General features: G+C 40.6%; 1 protein-coding gene across 1 annotated transcript in view; it reads right to left on the reverse strand.

The window, feature by feature from the left end:
- Nucleotides 1-6,053, reverse strand: part of LOC130200337 (zinc finger protein 287-like) — a 30,566-nt gene that overhangs the window by 21,465 nt on the left and 3,048 nt on the right. The window lies entirely within an intron of this gene.

Here is a 6,053-nt window from a genome sequence, read left to right on the forward strand (position 1 = left end):
TCAAACAGCTCAGCTGTTATAAATCTTTTTTTATTGGTCTGGGGCCAAATATTACCACTGCTTATGAGAGGATTTTAGAGTTTTCAGTCTGTTTGTGACGGGTTAATCACCATGGTGACCAGAATGAACAGGTTCATCACATGCTGACCAGTGGACAGGTTCATCACCATGGTGACCAGTTTTTGACCTTTCCATGACTTTAAACCACATTTCCATGATTAAACATTTTGTGAGACAGTCTATACGTGACAAAGTGAGAAGATGTAGTATTTAAAATAACAATGAGAATTCCAAAGCATACCGTATATATACCTGTAAATTAACATTTGAATAAAACAAATTTGCATTACTTTATCAAATATTTTGGGATTTTATTTTTTTCAATTACTTTTCTAGGCCTGCTAATAGCCATTTAAAAATGCCATGACTTTTCCAGGTTTTCCATGACCGTACGGACCCTGTTTTGAATAAAGGGTTGAAAATGAAAGTTTTTGTTTTTTTATCCGATTAATTGATTAATCGATAAAATAATCAACAGATTAATCGATTATCAAAATAATCGTTAGTTGCAGCCCTAGTCAAGACTTGCAGAGAAAACTTCTTCAACCTTATCATGAACAACAACAACGTAGCTGAATGAACTTATTTATTCAACCCTCCGGTTTTTAAGTATTTAACCATGTCTCATTTATTTCTGATGATCTTATCTATGCAATAGTGATTTTCTTAAATCACAGAGAAGAGAGAATTTTTTAAAGAAAAATATACCACTAATTTGTTTTTCCAGTGTGGACAGTTGAGTGTCGTTTCAGACTCTGCGCTTGTCTGAATGTTTTACCACAAACTGAACAACTGAATAGTTTTTCTCCAGAGTGGACAGTTGAGTGTCGTTTCAGATTGTGTGCTAGTCTGAATGTTTTACCACAAACTGAACAACTGAATAGTTTTTCTCCAGTGTGGACAGTTGAGTGTCGTTTCAGATTGTGTGCTCGTCTGAATGTTAGACCACAAACTGAACAACTGATTGGTTTCTCTCCTGTTTTGACTCCAGAGTGTCTCTTCGGATGTCTCTTGTGGCCAAAGCTTCCAGAGGAGCTCATTGATGTTTTTCCAGTATTACAGTCCACGTCACTTTCAAGTACTTCATTGTTTTGCAAAGGGTTTAAATGAGACAGAGGTTCCTGAGTCTCCTTCCAATCATTACTGTTATCAGTCTCACATTCAGAGGATTGGGAAGTCTCATCAGCAGTCGGTTGTAAAGGACTATCTGGATCTGATCTGGATCCGTCTTCCTCTCCATCTCTTTCTGTTTTCAAATGTTTTTTTTTTTTAGTGGACTTTGAGAACTGAGCAAATGGGAACTTGATACCAGCCTCCTCCAGCGCTTGAAGCTGCACTCCTTCCTGACTGATCCCGAGTTCCTCCTGTTCCTCTTTAATGTGTGGGGGCCCTGGGTCCTCCTGGTCTTCTTTAATGTGTGGGGGATCTGGGTCCTCCTGGTCTTCTTTAATGTGTGGGGGCTCTGGGTCCTCCAGTTTCTCTTTAATGTGTGGGGGCTCTGGGTCCTCCTGTTCCTCTTTAAGGTCCTCCTGTTCCTCTTTAATGTGTGGGGGCTCTGGGTCCTCCTGGTCTTCTTTAATGTGTGGGGGCTCTGGGTTCTCCTGGTCCTCCTGTTCCTCTTTAATGTGTGGGGGCTCTGGGTCCTCCAGTTCCTCTTTAATGTGTGGGGGCTCTGGGTCCTCCTGTTCCTCTTTAATGTGTGGGGGCTCTGGGTCCTCCTGTTCCTCTTTAATGTGTGGGGGCCCTGGGTCCTCCTGGTCTTCTTTAATGTGTGGGGGCTCTGGGTCCTCCAGTTCCTCTTTAATGTGTGGGGGCTCTGGGTCCTCCTGGTCTTCTTTAATGTGTGGGGGCTCTGGGTCCTCCTGTTCCTCTTTAATGTGTGGGGGCCCTGGGTCCTCCTGGTCTTCTTTAATGTGTCGGGGCTCTGGGTCCTCCAGTTCCTCTTTAATGTGTGGGGGCTCTGGGTCCTCCTGGTCTTCTTTAATGTGTGGGGGCTCTGGGTCTTCCTGGTCTTCTTTATTGTGTGGGGGCTCTGGGTCCTCCAGTTCCTCTTTAATGTGTGGGGGCTCTGGGTCTTCCTGGTCTTTATTGTGTGGGGGCTCTGGGTCTTCCTGGTCCAGACTGGAGCTCCAGTCATGCTGCTCAGAGGGAACCTCTGGTTTAGTCACCAACAGCTGCTGGACGTCTGTGCAGAATAATACAATACATGTATACATCTTAAGAATCTCATATTGAACTGTAATATTCAAGAGGTTTATCAATGAGTGAGGACAGGTTTTTTTAGGGAGAACCTGAATAAAATAAACTCAGAAGTGAAATCAATAAGTCATGACACAGAAAGAGGAAGAAAAACTGTCATCTGAAAAGTACACCATGTACCTCTGAGGTGTAGTAGCCTACAGTAAAAAGTACAATATGTACCTTTGTGATGTATCATAATAAAAAGTATGAACGTGTTTACATACTGCAGTACAGTACCTGTAACTCTACCTCAGTACATGATGTGAATACTTCCTCCAGAATTGTTTCCGACAGTTTAAAGTTATAAAGAAACATCTTTCCTACCCGTTCTACTCACACCCAGCACCTTGTCACAGGAGGCCTCTGGAACTGTCATTCAGCCAACCGCAAGGCCCATTTCATCTCTGGCTTCGCTATGGCTTTTTTCCATTCTACGTTAAAACTGGAAAACAAAACGTTGTGAGCTGTGACGCTTTACGGGAGCCTGACCGGACCACTAATGTTCTACAATACATCGCCAGGAATATCATGTCGTCATCTTACAAAAATGTAAACATAAATTCCTAAAATAAGTTAAAGGATAATTTCCTATACCTTTCAGTTCAGTTTGTTTTATACAGCCCAATATCAAAAATTACGAATGTGCCTCAGAAGGCTTTAAAATCTCCACACAAAACATCCCTGACCTTTGACCTCACATCAGAGTAAAGTGTGATGGAGAGATGTAAATTCATCCATAAGGAGAGAGAAAAGAGGAGGTAGGTGCTCAGTGTATCCTAAGCGTCCCCCAGCAGCCTATCAGCCTTTAGCATCATCTCTAGGGGCGGGACTAGGTGAACCTGATTCAGATCTAATTATAAGATATGATGGTGCATCACCAATCAAGACTTTGTAAGTTAGGACACTAACTTTATTTAACAGAGAGCCAGTGCAGAGCAGCTCATGAAGGAGTAATGTTATCTCTTTTCTTGGATGTGATTAAAATGACCTAAAGGTGTATCATAAAGATAAACTCACAGTATGTCACAGCTCTAGACTTCCCCACACACACCCATTGAAAACTCCAGGAGGAGCGGAAAAACACATAAAACTAAAACGGGGACAGTTAAATAACTATAAGAGCTATCAAAAAAAGCTGAAAAATAAAGTTATAGCTAACAATTTGGTCAACATTTTAACGGTGGAATTGTTTCTTTAGCTGAATGTATGCCGATATTGTAAGCTCTTTTGGGTACGGAATAAATAGAATAATACAAAAGTTTAATAAAGAAGACAAGAACAATAGTTTGACTGCTGAAGCATTCCAACTAATTATGGAAATAGATAGGAAACCAACACTATATGTTAAAGATACAACTTGTTGTCTTTTGTCCTCTAGAAATCAACTATAAAAATGAAGCCAGGCATCTGTGAATATTTAATCAGTTATGCTTAAGAGTTTCACACATTCGGCTTCACCCAAAACATTTTCAGTTTCATCTCAATGTGAGCCAATAATTAATAATAATATGAATTAATTAATAACTAGAACGGGCACTCGGTAGAGCGCATACCTTCGCCGCAGCCACATTTTGGTATTGGTTGCATGACAATTGGATAGAAATTGGCATGCAAAATCTTCTTTTTACCATAACGCGAAAATATGTTGACCTTTTCATGACCTTGACCTTGACCTTTGACCCGATCGATCCGAAAATCTGATCAAATGGTCCCCGGATAATACCCAATTATCCCACCAAATTTCATGCGATTTGGTTTAATACTTTTTGAGTTATGCGAATAACACACACACATGCATACAAATAAATACACAGCGATCAAAACATAACCTTTCGCATTTTCAATGCGAAGGTAAAGCGTACCACATGTGGACCGCCAGTTTAGAGATCTTGAAATAATATGTAATGAAAAATATACTACAACACTATGGAAGAAGAAACTGGTTTGACACACGTGCCCAGAACACATTAAATATTAATTAGGGCTGTGAAACGATTAACATTTTTAATCAGGTTAATCACAGGTTTCTGTGGATTAATCATGATTAATCACATATTACCGATATTCTCGGTATATTTTGTGAGAACATAGAGATTTATGACAAAAGACGGATATATACATTTATACATTCTTCTATACAATCGTGCTGCAACTCAGCAGTTATTTAGCAGTTTTCTTCCATATGGAACATTAATACATCTTCATCCTAAACAGAATGTTTAACCCTCCTGTTACCTTTCGGGTCAATTTGACCCCATTCAATGTTTAATGTCGGTGTTCTTTGGGGTCAATTTGACCCCAGGCTGTTTTTCACTGTGTCAAACATATAAGAAATATCAACTTTTTTATATATTTAATGGGCTATTTAGGTAGTCAACAAACAAACATAAAGTACCTCACACTTAAACTTGGGAAGCAATATTCATTCTAATAATTTTCTGTAGGTTTTAATTGCTGGGGTCAAATTGACCCCGAGGGTAAAATATGTAAATGTAACAGGAGGGTTAAACAGAAAATGTTTCTCTTTTGTCAACCATTAACTCCACCATGATACAATCTAAAGGCCTCTAGTCTTCCTTTAGCAGCTGCTGAGGCAAACTGACTGTGTGGGTTTCCTTCATGAACTGGGCCGTGATGAAAGGGACGGCGGGACACCGCTGCAAAGCTGAAACTTAAAGGAATTGACCGAAGGGCACCAGCAGGAGTGGAGCCTGCGGCTTCATGTGACTCAACACGGGAAACCTCACCGCCCGGACACGGACAGGTGGACAAATTGACAAGTGACTTTTTTGCTCGGTCCCGATGCGCGCACGGACCTCTGTGCCCAGCGAGACAGAGATCGATAAGTGTTAACGCAACGCGAAGAGACAGAAATGACATGCTGCTGTGGAGATACGATCAACAACAGACATTTAGTTTTATAAAAGAACAAAGACGTGCTATAGAGAACATGTCAGGGGGCGGGCCAATCTTTTTAATGTCATGCGATCTACCAACACTACGCCGCGATCGACTGGCAGGTCGCGATCGACGTGTTGAGACCCTGATCTACAGGAAGTAAAAGTCGTCACAAGGTTTCCGGAGGTGAACCTGCGGAAGGATCATTACCGATGAACAGACCGTCTGCATGAGAGCGGACAGAGTTCAGATTGAAGTGGTGTATTGGAAGCTCATTTTGCGCATGCGTTAAAAATTAACTAATTAATCCTGTAATTTAATCATAATGCGTTATTTTTCACAGCACTAATATGAATACATACAGTATGTATCATATTTAATGGCTTGATGTTTCAAAGTGTTACGTTTATGATCTGAATGCCGTAGTCATGCATGTATCCAGGGTTCTGGATCAGACAGCGGTAAAGGGAGTAAGAACAGGGTGTGTTGTTCTACACTATGACACTTCAATTACAAGCTTGTTGTCATAGTAACCCTCTCTGGCACAGTCGGAAAATACAGCATCAGTATAGAGTCTACACAGTATACTGATGCTGTATTTTCCAAATGTTGAATAATTTGTTGTACGGAGTTCAAAGGTGATTTTTACCTTCGCATTGAAAATGCAGAAGGTTATGTTTTGATCGCCGTGTATTTATTTATTTGTATGCGTGTTACTCGCATAACTCAAAAAGTATTAAACCGAATTGCATGAAATTTGGTGGGATGATTGGTTATTATCCGGGGACCATTTGATTAGATTTTGGGATCAATCGGGTCAAAGGTCAAGGTCATGTCAAGGTCAACATCTTCTT

Source organism: Pseudoliparis swirei, chromosome 10, assembly GCF_029220125.1.
Source record: "Pseudoliparis swirei isolate HS2019 ecotype Mariana Trench chromosome 10, NWPU_hadal_v1, whole genome shotgun sequence".
Lineage (NCBI taxonomy): Eukaryota > Metazoa > Chordata > Actinopteri > Perciformes > Liparidae > Pseudoliparis > Pseudoliparis swirei.